This window comes from Canis aureus, chromosome 25 (assembly GCF_053574225.1).
Source record: "Canis aureus isolate CA01 chromosome 25, VMU_Caureus_v.1.0, whole genome shotgun sequence".
In the NCBI taxonomy this organism is placed as follows: Eukaryota; Metazoa; Chordata; class Mammalia; order Carnivora; family Canidae; genus Canis; species Canis aureus.
In genome coordinates, this window is record NC_135635.1 from 44,293,623 (window position 1) to 44,307,206 (window position 13,584).

At 36.8% G+C, this 13,584-nt stretch overlaps 1 protein-coding gene and 1 non-coding gene across 25 annotated transcripts in view; both read left to right on the forward strand.

The window, feature by feature from the left end:
* Positions 1 to 13,584, forward strand: part of ERC1 (ELKS/RAB6-interacting/CAST family member 1) — a 534,848-nt gene that overhangs the window by 211,187 nt on the left and 310,077 nt on the right. The window lies entirely within an intron of this gene.
* On the forward strand, positions 5,259 to 5,363 carry LOC144297772 (U6 spliceosomal RNA). Its single transcript, XR_013364639.1, has one exon. It is a non-coding gene; the product is annotated as a U6 spliceosomal RNA (small nuclear RNA).

Here is a 13,584-nt window from a genome sequence, read left to right on the forward strand (position 1 = left end):
ATATCTACTTTTTATTAATGCTATATTAAAATGCCTTGATTCTCACAGTAGCTTCCAGCTCTCCCTGTGCGTATTAGAGAAAAATGTTCAAGATTTTAAGTTGAGCCGTATGAGTGGTGTGTTCTTTCTGCACACCCAACTTAATACACTATTGTGTGGTATGATTAAACTGTGGCATTGACAGAGCCTTGGGGCAATGAAAGTAAATGCCTTAATATCCACAAAGCACTTTTCAGATTGGAAAGTGGGGAAACAAGGTAACAAACTAAAAAAGCTATATGTGTTTCATTGTCCTGTTCATGCTAGAATGTTACTTTTCCTAGGTCATGGGGCCAGCCATCTCCTAGGTCTGACTTCTACCAAGAAGGCTTGGATCTCTGGTTTATTCTGTGAGGCCTGAAGCGTAGAAACAGAAAAATAGGAAAGGGAGAAGAAAATTAAATGAAGTAGGAGTGTTGGAGAAGAAGAATAAAATTGAAAAGGGAGGAAAAATAGAGGTGAGGCCTGAGTACCAAAATTTTGCTCAAAAGTCTAAGGTTATATGTCTTGTTTTAGACAATGATAGAAATTATGATGATGCATAAAATAAATGGGGATATTCCCCATACAGTGCTTGTGCTTTCCTGATATCTTTATCGGTAAATCAAGGAGAAATCCAGAGTGAACAACACAGACCAGCTTTCTTTAAAGAATGAAAACAAATGATGGTGTATTTATTCTGCCACAGATCCAAAAAGTCAAGTCATTATTTTAAGACAGGAATTTTCTTTGGTTCTTTCTCTGGCACATATTCAGATTTCTTGGCACAGTACAACTGTAGCATTGTGTCATACCCTTCGTGTGTTTTTTTTCTCAGACTTTTTAATTGATCTTGAATATACCAACAGTGCTGGATTCTTTATATAGTTTGGGTAACAAGCACCATCCATTGTAGTAAAACAGCTCTACAAGTTATACTAAGAAATGTGAGAATGGGTTCTCTGCTTTTCTTTTTCTCTGTTCTGGTGCTATTCCTAAGCAGTGTCTTTCTTGGATTTGGGAGATTGTGTGCCTCTTCTGGCCAGCCTAAAACTTCCCTCTTTCCTTTCCTGTGTATTTAAATATGTGGAGTTGATGATTATCTGTTGGAATTCTACACCTTGGCTAAGTGCTGCAGCAAAATAATAGTGCAGTTCTGACCACTACTTCCTGTCCTTTACTGCCTTTGCACAGAGATGCTGCATGGTAGTTGGAAAAAAAAGTCACACTACAGTCATGACAGGTTTCATTTCAGATTTATGGCCACATATTTCAAATGTGCTCCCAATTATATAGGCAGTTCTAATGCAGATATCTATTAAATTTGATTTTACAGGGGATCCCTGGGTGGCTCAGCAATTTCGCGTCTGCCTTTGGCCCAGGACGCGATCCTGGAGTCCCGGGATCGAGTCCCGCGTCGGGTTCCCGGCATGGAGCCTGCTTCTCCCTCTGCCTGTGTCTCTGCCTCTCTCTCTCTCTCTCTCTATGTCTATCATAAATAAAAACGAATCTTTTAAATAAATAAATAAATAATAAATAAATAAATAAATAAATAAATAAATAAATAAATAAATTTGATTTTACATTTTTCAGAGATGATTATATCCTACTTTGTCTTCCCTTGTCCCAATCCTCAAAATCCCTATCCCGTACCTCAGAGCTGCTGACTTCATTTCATATTACATTGAGAAAATGAGAATCAGATGCTACCTAATGCATCTTCCCAGCATTAGATCCCCCAGCTTCCATGCATCTGTACTGGTGTGTTTTGCGTGTTCTTTTACAGTAGTGTCACTGTTCTGAGTTTGGCTCTACTACTTTTCCTCTTAATCCCATTGTAGTTCCCCAGTTTAAGGATGATTCTTTCCTTTATTTTAAAAATTTGCTCTTTCCTAGCTTATCATAAACCTGCTTTAATATTTCCACCCTCCATCTTTGAAAGTACTTCCCTTAACATGATAGTCTTTTCTAGCTGACACATGCTTTTTCTCTTTTCCTGCTCAGTAAATATTGTTTAAAAAAAATTGTGTATAATTGCTATCTATATTTTCTTACCTTTCTTCAAATTCATCAAGTCAGGCTTCTCTTTTATCTATTTTTTAAATCTATTTTTATCACTTCCTTAAAACTGCTTTTGCCAGGGTTTTTCATGGTATATTTCCAGTGCCAGGTCTGAAAGTCACTTTCTGTCACCTTACTTTTCCTTTCAGCATCATTTTGTACTCTCCCTTCCTTGAAACACTGTTTTCTTTTGGCTTTTCTATTTATTTTCTCTGTCCTTCACTTGTCATTTCTTCTCTGTTGTCATTTTGACTCTCCCATATTCCCCTAGAACTCAAAGGGCTCCATTCTCAGCCCTGTTGTCCTTTTTACATATACATTTCTCAGAAAATGTCTTCAAGTCTCATGACTTTCAATATTAATCATATATTTATGGCTCTCATCTCTTGTGTATATGGGACATATGTGTCATGTATATAGATATGTGTACACATGCACACACACACACGTCCAGAATAATATATTGTGGAGATAATTTCTCTATGATGTCTTTAATTAGATATCAAACTTTGCCCAGAACAGATCTCTTCATTTTGCCCATCCTTTTCAAAACTTCATCCCCAGTGTTCTCCAGTTCAATAAATAATATTGTCATTCACCCATTGCTTAGGTGATAAATCACCAACTAAGTCCTAATTCTTCTCTCTTTCCACTCCCCATTAAATCTGTCAGTAAGTCCTATCACACATCACAAATATATCGGAAATTCAACCATTTCTCTTCATGCCCTCCTATGAAGCATTATCTCTTGCTCAAACTACCCAGATTAGCTTTCTGACTGGTACCTTTACTTCTACATTTTGGTTCTCTACTAGTCTCTTCCCTATAGCAGCTAGACTGACTCTTAAAACTTAGAGTAAATGCTGTCACTCCTTGCTTAAGACTTTTTAGTGTGCTCTCTCCGTATGCTCTGAATAAAACTCAGTCTCCTTACCATGGCTTATAAGGCTCTTGGTCATCTGACTTCTCGCCACCTCTATTTTCCCTTTGTTATATACCACCATATCAACTTTTAAAAAAATGAGCCAAGCTTTTACTATTCTCAAAGCAATTGTACTTATGTTGTCTCTACCTCTTTCCCCGGTTCTTTTATATGGCTCTCTCTTCACATCTCTGTGACTGCTCCTCAATGATGTCTACCCTGTCCATTGTAGCTAAATAAACTGTGCTATCACATTCAGTATTTCTATTACATTGCTCAGCTTTATTTTCCCCATAGTACATGCCACTGTGCTATGAGATGCTTCTTTATTAGTTTATGTTGTTTTGCCTCTTTCAAAAATAAGTTCTATTAGGGCAATGAGGTTATATTCTATTTTCTTCCTTAAAACTGTGCAGTGCTTGGTTGGCATTCAATAAATATTTGCTAAGTAAGTAAGTGAAGGATAACTCTTCTGAAAAATTTGACAGGTTTAGAATGCATGTTTTTTTGTTTGTTTGTTTTAAGATTTATTTATTTGAGAGAGAGAGAAAGAAAACACGAGTGAAGGGAGGGGCATTGGGAAAGGGGCAGAGAAAATCTCAGGCAGACTCCCTGCTGAGCACAGAGCCCAATTTGCGGCTCCATCTCACTACCCATGAGATCATGACGTGAGCTGAAATCACCATTCAGATGCTCCACCAACTGAGCCACCTGCATGTCCCAGAATGCATGCTGGTTTTAAATTATAGACAAATGTGTAGCTTTACCTTAGTTGATAGAAACTTGAATTTTTATCAGGTTATTTTTATTAGTTTTTATGAGATACTCTTTTGTACTTTATGATACCAGGGAATTATTTCCTAAAGCAAAAGGTGGAGTGCCTGGGTGGTTCAGTTGATTAAGTGTCCAACTCTTGATTTTGGCTCAAGTCATGATTTTACAGTCATGGAATCAAGCCCTGTATCAGGCTCACCACTCAGCTGGGAGGCTTGAGATTCTACTCCCTCTCCCTCTTCCCAGCCCCCCAAATAAATAAATAAATCTTTTAAAAAGATGCAAAAGACTTTTCAGTGACCTACAAAACTCTACAACAAGGATTAGCAAACTATAGTTTCCTATACCCTTTATATAGCCTGCAAGCTAAGACTGGCTTTCACATATTTAAAACGGTTAAAGACAACAAAAGAATAGGTGACCTGGATTATAAATGGTTTACAAAGTGTAAAACATTTACTATCTGGCCTTTTACAAAAAAAAAAAATTTTTTTTTGTTCACCCTTGTTGGAGGGTCTGGCCCTTCATTTCCTGTATGTCCTCATCTACCAGTTATGATGTGTCTCCATCTACTTTGATCATGTCTGCCAGGCACACTCTTAAATTGGGATCTTTGCATCCACCGTTTGCCCTGTGTGGAACACTTTCTCCTTAATACATGCATAGTGTGGCTTATTTCCTCTTTTTCCTTTACACCTTTACTTAAATGTTACATTCACAGTATGGCTTTTCCTGAGCACTTCATTTAAAACCGCAATTTCAGGGGAACCTGTGTGGCTCAGTCAGTTGAGCATCTGCCTTCAGCCCAGGTCATGTTCCCAGGGTTTTGGGATCAAGTCCCACACTGGGCTCTCTGCTCAGTGGCAAGTCTGCTTCTCCTGCTCCCTCTCCCTCTGAGATCTCCCTTGCTCTTGGTCTCTCTCAAATAAATAAAATCTTCAAAAAAAAAAAAAAGTTGCAATTTCACACCCATTCGCAAACCCCTTTTCCTCTTTTATTATTTTTCCATTGGATTTACAACATTGACATATAGTGTGTTTTACTTATATTCTCTCTCTTTTCATAGACTATAAACTAAATGAATGCTGAGGTTTTTGTCTTTTTCTTCACTGCCATATTCCCAAGATAATACCTAGTACATAGAAGCTTCATGAAATATTCATGAATTAATGGTAATGGATTAGAGTTATTCTGAGAACCAAAATTATAAAAAGAGCTTTCGGTCAAAACACTTCAATTCAGTTAACTTTGAGTAACTTGCTATGAGAGGCCTTGCCCCTCCGATCTGTGGAGAATATAATATAATATAATATAATATAATATAATATAATATAATATAATATAATATAATATAATATAATATAACATGGAGACCAGTGTGATAGTGAGAACAAACATGGAAATGAGTGAAATTAAATGTAAGGTGAGACTAATTATCCCACCCTATGCTCTTCCCTTACTGATTAAAAACCCTTGAATTGATGCTCACTTCGGCAATGCCTATACTAAACTTGGAACAATACGGAGAAGATTAGCATAGCCCCTGCAAAAGGATGACAGGTGAATTTATGAAGTGTTCCACATTAAAAAAACAAACAAACAAAAACCGTTGATCATTTAAAGCATGTTTATGTAAAGCTCCACTTTGTTAATGATTTTATATTCTCTGTTGAAATCTTTTTCATTATGGCTTGTTATCTTAAGATTGTTATAGATACAGTGCCGTAAAAATAGAAATCCCTCCTTAAAGCAGCTCTTAAATAATCCAAAAACATTGTAATTAGATGTATAACATGTAAAACTATTAATTTAGTTTCTTGTGTACTTTTGGGGATGATATCATATGAAATTTGTAGATCTATTTATTTATTTATTCATTCATTCATTCATGAGAGACATACAGAGAGAGAGAGACAGAGACACAGGCAGAAAGAGAAGCAGGTTCCATGCAGAGAGCCCGACGTGGGACTCAACTTGATCCTGGGTCTCCAGGATCATGCTCTGGACCAAAGGCGGTGCTAAACTGCTGAGCCACCCAGGCTGCCCTAGTTAGTTATTTTAGAGAGAGAACACATGTACATGTTGTGAGCAGAGGAAGGGCCAAGGGAGAGGGAGAGAAAATCTCAAGCTGACTCTGTGTAGAGCTCAGAGCCTGATGGGGTTTGGATCTTATGACCCTGAGATCATGACCTGAGCTGAAATCGAGTCCACTGCTTAACCAACTGAGCCACCCAAGTGCCCCATGTCTCATTTTTTAAAAACATAACTTTAAAATGTTTTTAAAAAATATTTTGTCTTGGGCAGCCCCAGTGGCGCAGCAGTTTGGTGCCGCCTACAGCCCAGGGTATGATCTGGAGACCTGGGATTGAATCCCACGTCAGGCTCTCTGCATGGAACCTGCTTCTCCCTCTGCCTGTGTCTCTGCCTCTGTCTCTCTCTCTCTCTCTCTCTCTGTGTCTCTATGAATAAATAAATAAAATCTTTAAAAAATATATTTTGTCTGTTGGGGCACCTGAGTACCTCATTTCATGGTCTTGCGGTTGTGAGATTGAGCTCCAAGTAAGGCTTTACGCTCAGCTTGGAGTCTGCTTGGGCTTCTTTCTCCCACCTCTTCCCTCCCTCTCTGCTCCCCGCACCCCCCCCACTCTCTCTCTCTGTGTAAAATAAATAAAATCCGTAAAAAATATTTTATTTTAGAAATTTAGGAACTACAGAAAACCATTAGGGAAAAAAAAGTATAACATCCTGTTTATTCCTTTTTATTATTTTAATTTTTGGTTATGCATGTGTACACACATGTTTAGAATAATGCTTTGAATTCAGCTTGGTATTCTGTATTTGTACTTAGCATTTTATCATGTCTCTTTGGAGTTAATGTAGATAATCATTAAAATGGTATGACTAATATTTTGAAAATCAAAATAAACATTTTTGGTTTTTAAACAGACTAAAAGTTAGAATGGAATGGTGGTTGGAATAGGATAGGGACAATAGGATTTGTTTTATTCTTTTTTCTGAACTACAATTAAAAACACCCTGACCTACTATGACTTGAAGGTAAAGTCAGGAGTAATAAAAAATCACTCACTCTCAGATAATTATGATAAAAAGTGCTGAAGAATGAAATGGATTTTGATTGGATCAAAAGTTAAACCTGTAAAGTTGGCCCTCAAACCCAAAAACACATAGGCGATTTTAATTAGGTTTCCTACTCTATTTGTCATTATGTTCCAAGTTAACCAGGTTACTGCTACAGGCATTAGTGGTTGCTAGCACTGTCCAGAATTCAACAGATACAGAGTGAAAATAATTATACATCATCTGAAATTATTTTCTCTCTAAAATAGCAGAATATTTGTACCTAGTAAACCACTATTATTAGGAATTTAATTTTGAGAAAGAGCAATTTGATCATGAAAAAATCTTGCTCCATTTTTTGGTCTTTTCTAATGCAAAGAGCCCAATCTGTTTTTTCCATTAGTTGATATGAATGGTATCAGATTAATAAAAATAGAAATATTAGCACAGAAAATTATGTAGTGAGGAGAATCAAATATAAACATGCCTTACATTTTTATTTCTTCTGCTGGTAACTATTTTTATTATAACCTCTGTCATTGAATCTTTCTGTGAATATTCAAGATGGCAGAAAGTACAGATCTGAAATGCCTTGGCATAGCTTATTACTGTGCACTTACATTAGAATGACTTTTTGTCTTACCATCTATGTCATTAATTTACTATTGGATTTTGAATTATTTTTTATAATTAAAATTCTATGTTGAGGAAGCATTTAGAAATTATTTTTTATTTTATTTTATTTTAAGATTTTATTTATTTATTCATAGAGAGAGAGGCAGAGACACAGGGAGAGGGAGAAGCAGGCTCCATGCAGGGAGCCCGATGTGGGACTTGATCCCAGGTCTCCAGGATCACACCCCAGGCTGCAGGCGGCGCCAAACCGCTGCACTACCAGGGATGCCCTAGAAATTATTTTTTAAAAATTCTGTTGCCTGTAAGTGGAATCATATTCAACTCAATCTAAAAGAGAATTTGTGTTTTCAAAATCTTATAAAGAGGATTCCAGTTTTGTTTTTGATGGTATCATTAACTGTATTCTCTGAAAAACCTTCATTACAGAAAACATTAAAAATGCCAGAATTTTTTCATTAATTTTTTAAATGTATAGTTGAGCTAGAGGAAAGTAAAGAAATTTATAGAGGTAAATGTACAAAATCTCAAAGATAGGGTTTGTTCTTTGACAAAATTGGTTTAACATTGGAAAATCTCATTGACATGTTCAGTAAAATAAGCATTCACTCATTCACAACTAAAATGACAACTTTTGGCAGACAAAGAAAGATAAAAACTTTCCACAGAAAAAATTAAGAAATATTCTAGTCAATTATGAATTGTAAAAAAGCATTTCCTTGAATCAGGAGAAGGACAGAGATGGTTTTCATGGTTCTGGAAATTCTAGGAAGTTCAATAGAAAAGATAAAAAGAATGTAAAGATTGAAAAATGATTATAATATGAATATTGTGTGTGTGTGTGTATATACACACACACACACACACACACACACATAAAATATATCCCTGAAATACCCAAAAGAATCTGCAGAAAAATTATTAGCAGAAGTATTTACCAAGTTGGTTTACATATAAGCCTACATATAGAAATCAACTGCATGTCTACATGCTAGCAAGAAAACATTAGAATAAAGTTAATGTAATAAAATACATCACTGGAATAATTTATTCGGAAAAGTTCATAAATGTTTAGGGCCATTAGGTGAAAAGTTGATGAAAGATGAGTTTTACACACAGAAGAGAAGGCTGTCATTACCTTAATCCACTGATGAATCCTAGCTTCATTGAGGTGGGAAAACCAGACATTATATGCTTTCCAATGTGAGGCAATGTGAAGTATACAACACGATTGTTTAATATGACTTAGAAAGTTGAAACTGATTCTGGTCAAATCTTTAAAGCTAACTCTTAATGTCTAAGAGTGAAAAAAGAAAAAGCAGGAAATGAGTTAAATGAGTCCATGAAGAAACAGACAACCCAAAATGTAAGTCATTTTACAGAACAACCGAATCAGTTTAAGAAGTTAGCATTAAACAAAAGGAGGTGGAGGAAAAAGTAAGGGACTTTTCTTTAGATTAATAAAGGCTTCAAGGATTTAACAAAGAATGCTGTAGACCTTTTATGGATTTTGATTCAAACAAACCAACTGTGAAAAGATTTCTTTTGAGATAACTAGGGAACATTGAATATGTACTGGATACTAGATAACAATGAATTGTTAATTTTGTCAATACCTACATTGTTGAAAACTACTTTTGAGAGATTATTTTGTATAAGGAACTGTGTGTAATGACATGGTGTCTGGAATTTAAAATGACTACAAAACATTTAAGGTGCCTAGGAATAAAATAAATGGAAGTCTTCTATTTGAAGAAATTATAACATTTTTTGAAAACCTTTTAAGGATAACTAACTAGAGAGACATACTTTGTCAATGAATAGAAAGATTCAAGAGCAGGAAGGTGTCTGTTCTTCCTAAATAGATTCAGTGAAGTTTCAATAAAAATCCCAAAAGGCTGCTGCTGAGTTTAGATTGCTGTTGTTGATTGGTTGGTTGATTGGTTGATTGGCTGGTTTTGTGGAACTTGACAGTCTGGTTCTGAAATTTATATGAGAAGTTGAAAAGGTCAGGAAGCACCAACATAGTCCTGATAAGAACAAGGTAAGCAGGCTTGCCGGAAATAACTATTGAGATGTCTTATAAAGGTATACTAATTAAGGAGGTATAGATTTGACACAGAAATACACAAAGATACCAGAGAGCCACAAGATAGGCACACATGTTTCAGAAACTTTATATATGACAGTTGTGACAATGCATGTTAGTATTGCTGGGACAATGAATTATCTATATATATGTAAAAAGTGAAATTTTATTCTTACCTTATATCATACCCCAAAAATGAAATTATATCTTTAGCTTATACCATATATACTATCAGTGTCAGATGGATTAATGACTTCAGTATGAAAGACAAAGTTACAAAATTTTAAAGAGAATATCTTTATGAGCTTGGAATAGGGAAGATATTGTGAAAAAGTCATAGAATTGCAAACCACAATGAAGATTGGTACATTTGATACCATTAAAATTTTTATTTTTTTGATTTATTTTTAATTAATTTTTATAAGATTTCATTTATTTATTCATGAGAGACAGAGAGAGAGAGAGGCAGAGGGAGAAGCAGGCTCCATGCAGGGAGCCCTATGTGGGACTCAATCCTGGGACTCTGGGATCACGCCCTGAGCTGAAGGCAGATGCACCTAACCACTGAGCCACCCAGGCGTCCCCCATTAAAAACTTAAAATTTTATATTTGAAAACATACCATGCAGCTATAAAATAAATAATTTGTAGATTGGAAGAAAATATTTGTATAACATATAATAGATAAGAGATTATTATACAGAATATATAAAGAATACTTGTAAGTCATTAAGAAAAAGATACCTAATTTTAAAATTAGCAAAATACATAAATAGCTGCTTTGCAAGTGTGGAAACAAGAATGGCCAAATACCATATAAAAAATGTTCAGAACTACTGGGGGAGATGACAGAATAGGAGTAACCTAAGTGTACCTCATCCCGTGGATACAACTAGATAACAGCCACATAACTCAAAACAACCCAGAAAAGGACCCAAAGACTCGCAGAACAGACTCTCCTTAGCTAAATGTAGAGAAGAGGCAACATTGAAGAGAGTAGGAGGGGTGGAAAAGTAGTAAGGAGCTCAGTGGACCCAGAATTTTCTGTGGAGGGGAGAGATGCCTTGGACATGCAGAGGTTAAAGAAATAGACACTCACACTATGGAGCCTGGGTGGGGAAGAGGAATTCCGGTGACATTTGTCTTTGAAAAACCAGAGGTGCTGAATTTCTTGAATTCTTAATATATCAATGGGGCCTAAAACCTGGAAATTTGAAAATCAGGCTCACGGGAGAGCCAGGAGAGTAAAAGGAAACTCAGCTCCCACTTTTAAAGAGAAAGCACAACAAATAGCTCCCTAGAGATTCAGGGTAGAAGGAGCAGTTTGAAAAACACCTGGGGTGTATTGGAGAGAGGTTTGTTTACTAGTCTCAGAGTGTGTGCTGGAAGGGGAGTGAGCCATCCTGGTGAGATTTCTCCAGGAATAAAGAAGCTCTTGGGCACCATTTCCCTTCTGGGCCCACAAGTGTAAACACATGACTTCCTGTGGGAACAAGCACTGTACCCATACTTGCTACCTAACTTACTGACAGTGGACATGCCCCCTCCAGCCAGGCCTGGACACCAGCTACTCTCCCTCAGCAGATCCATGCAAACCTTGCTGACACTGTGCATCTCATCCCTGCAGCATTTCTGTGGATCTATTCCTTCTAATCTAGCTTAGTCCCAGTCTGCTACAGGTCCCCTCCCACCAGCATGGATGTTGCTGGCACCTCATGCCCTGCCCCAATATCTCTGGCAAATGCCTGGTCTGACTCCGTTAAAGCCCAAGCGATCCCTGGACTAGTGCACTAACAACAGAGGGACAAAATCCTACCCATAAAAGACAAAGATAGCCATTGCAGATGACTGAACTGAAGGCAAAAGTGGCTTAACCACAGTAGCAGGGCACAAGAAGCATGCAAGGATACATTCCTGAAGCACCTGGTTCTGGTGAACAGGGGACATTGTGTCCAGGACACCATAGGACCTCTTCATAAGGCCATTATTTCAATAACAGGAGATGTAGCTGACTTCCTAACATATAGAAACAATCACAGAGAGTTAGACAAAATGAGGACACTAAAGAATATATCCCAAATGATAGAACAGGACCAAATCACAGTAAGAGACCTAAACAAAATGGAGATAAGTAATATGACTGATAGAGATTTAAATAGTGGTTAAAAAGATACTCACTGGACTTGAGAAAAGAGTGGGACCCTTAACAGATAGAAAACATTAGAAAAAATCAGAGATAAACTCAATGACAGAAATTAAAATACACTATATGGGGCGCCTGGGTGGCTCAGTTGGTTGAGCATCCAACTGAAGATTTTGGCTCGGGTCATTATTCATGGGTTGTGGGATCGAGCCCTGTGTTGGGCTCAGTACTCACTGAGGAGTCTGCTTGGGTTTCTCTCCCTCTGCCCTTTCTGCCCTGTCTCTCTATGGAATAAACAAATAAATCTATTTTTAAAAAATATAGTATGGAACAAATAGACTAGAGGACATGGAAGAATGGATCAGCAACCTGCAGGACAGAGTAATGGAAAGCAATCAAGCTGAACAGGAGAGAGAAAAAAAATATAATACATGAAAATAGACTTAGGGAACTCATTAACACCATCAAGTGTAAAACATTTATATTATAGGGATCCTAGAAAAAGGAGAGAGAAAATGAGGTAGAAAATTTATTTGAAGAAGTAATAGCTGATGAAAACTTCCCGGGCAGCCCTGGTCTGGTGGCTCAGCAGTTTAGCGCCATCTTCGGCCCAGGGCCTGATCCTGGAGACCTGGGATCGAGTCCCATGTCGGGCTTCCTGCGTGGAGCGTACTTCTCCCTCTGCCTGTGTCTCTGCCTCTCTCTCTCTCTCATGAATAAATAAATAAAATCTTAAAAAAAAAAAAGATAACTTCCCAAATATCAGGAAAGAAACAAAAATCCAGATCCAGCAAGCACAGAGAGCCCATAACAAAATCAACCCAAGGAGGGGCACAGAAAGACACATAGTAATTAAAATGGCAGAAAGTAGTGATAGAGAATTTTAAAAGCAGCAAGAGAAAGGAGAACAGTTAAATAAAAGGGAAACCCCATAAGACTATCAGCTAACTTTTAGTAGAAACTTTGTGGACCAGAAGGGTGTGGCATGATATATTCAAAGTGCTGAAGGAAAAAATCCTGTGAATAAGCATACTCTGTCCAGCAGGGCTATCATTCAAAATAGGAGAGAGAAAGAGTTTTTCCCAAACAAAAGTTAGGGAATTCATGACCACTAACCCAGTTCTACAAGAAATGTTAAAGGAGGTTCTCTGGAATGGAAAAGAAAGACCATAAGCAGGAGTAAGGAAAGTATGAAGCACAGAAGCAATGAAATTAAGTAAATCTGTAAAAATCATCCACAGGATTCAATGAGATGTAAGGTATGACACCATATACCTAAAATGTGGTGGGCGTCGGGGGAGGAGTAAAGAATGAGCTCAAACTTAAGCTATCATCAACTTACTATAGACTGCTACATGCATAAGATGTTCTATATAAACCTAATGGTAATCACAAATCAAAAACTGGTAATATGCTAAATATAAAGAGAAAGAAATCCAAGTAAATCACTAAAGAAAGTCAACAAACTGAGACAGTGGAGAAGAAAAGAGAAGAACTACAAAAACAGCCATAAAAGAGGCAACAAAATAGCAATAAATACATACCTATCAAAAATAACTTTCAATATAAATGGGCTAAATGCTTCAATCAAAAGACGTATATGGTGACCGATAAAAAAGACCCATCTCTCTGCTACCTACAAGAGACTCATTTCAGACCTAAAGATTGAGAGTGATGGGTTGTAAAATCATCTATTATGCAAATTAAAGTGAAAAGAAACCTGGAGTAGAAATACTTATATTGAACAAAATAGACTTTAGAACTAAGGCTGTAACGAGACAAGGACACTATATCAAGGGAACAATTCAACAAGAAAGTATAGCAATTATAGATACGTATGTACCAAACAGGGCAGCACCCAGATACA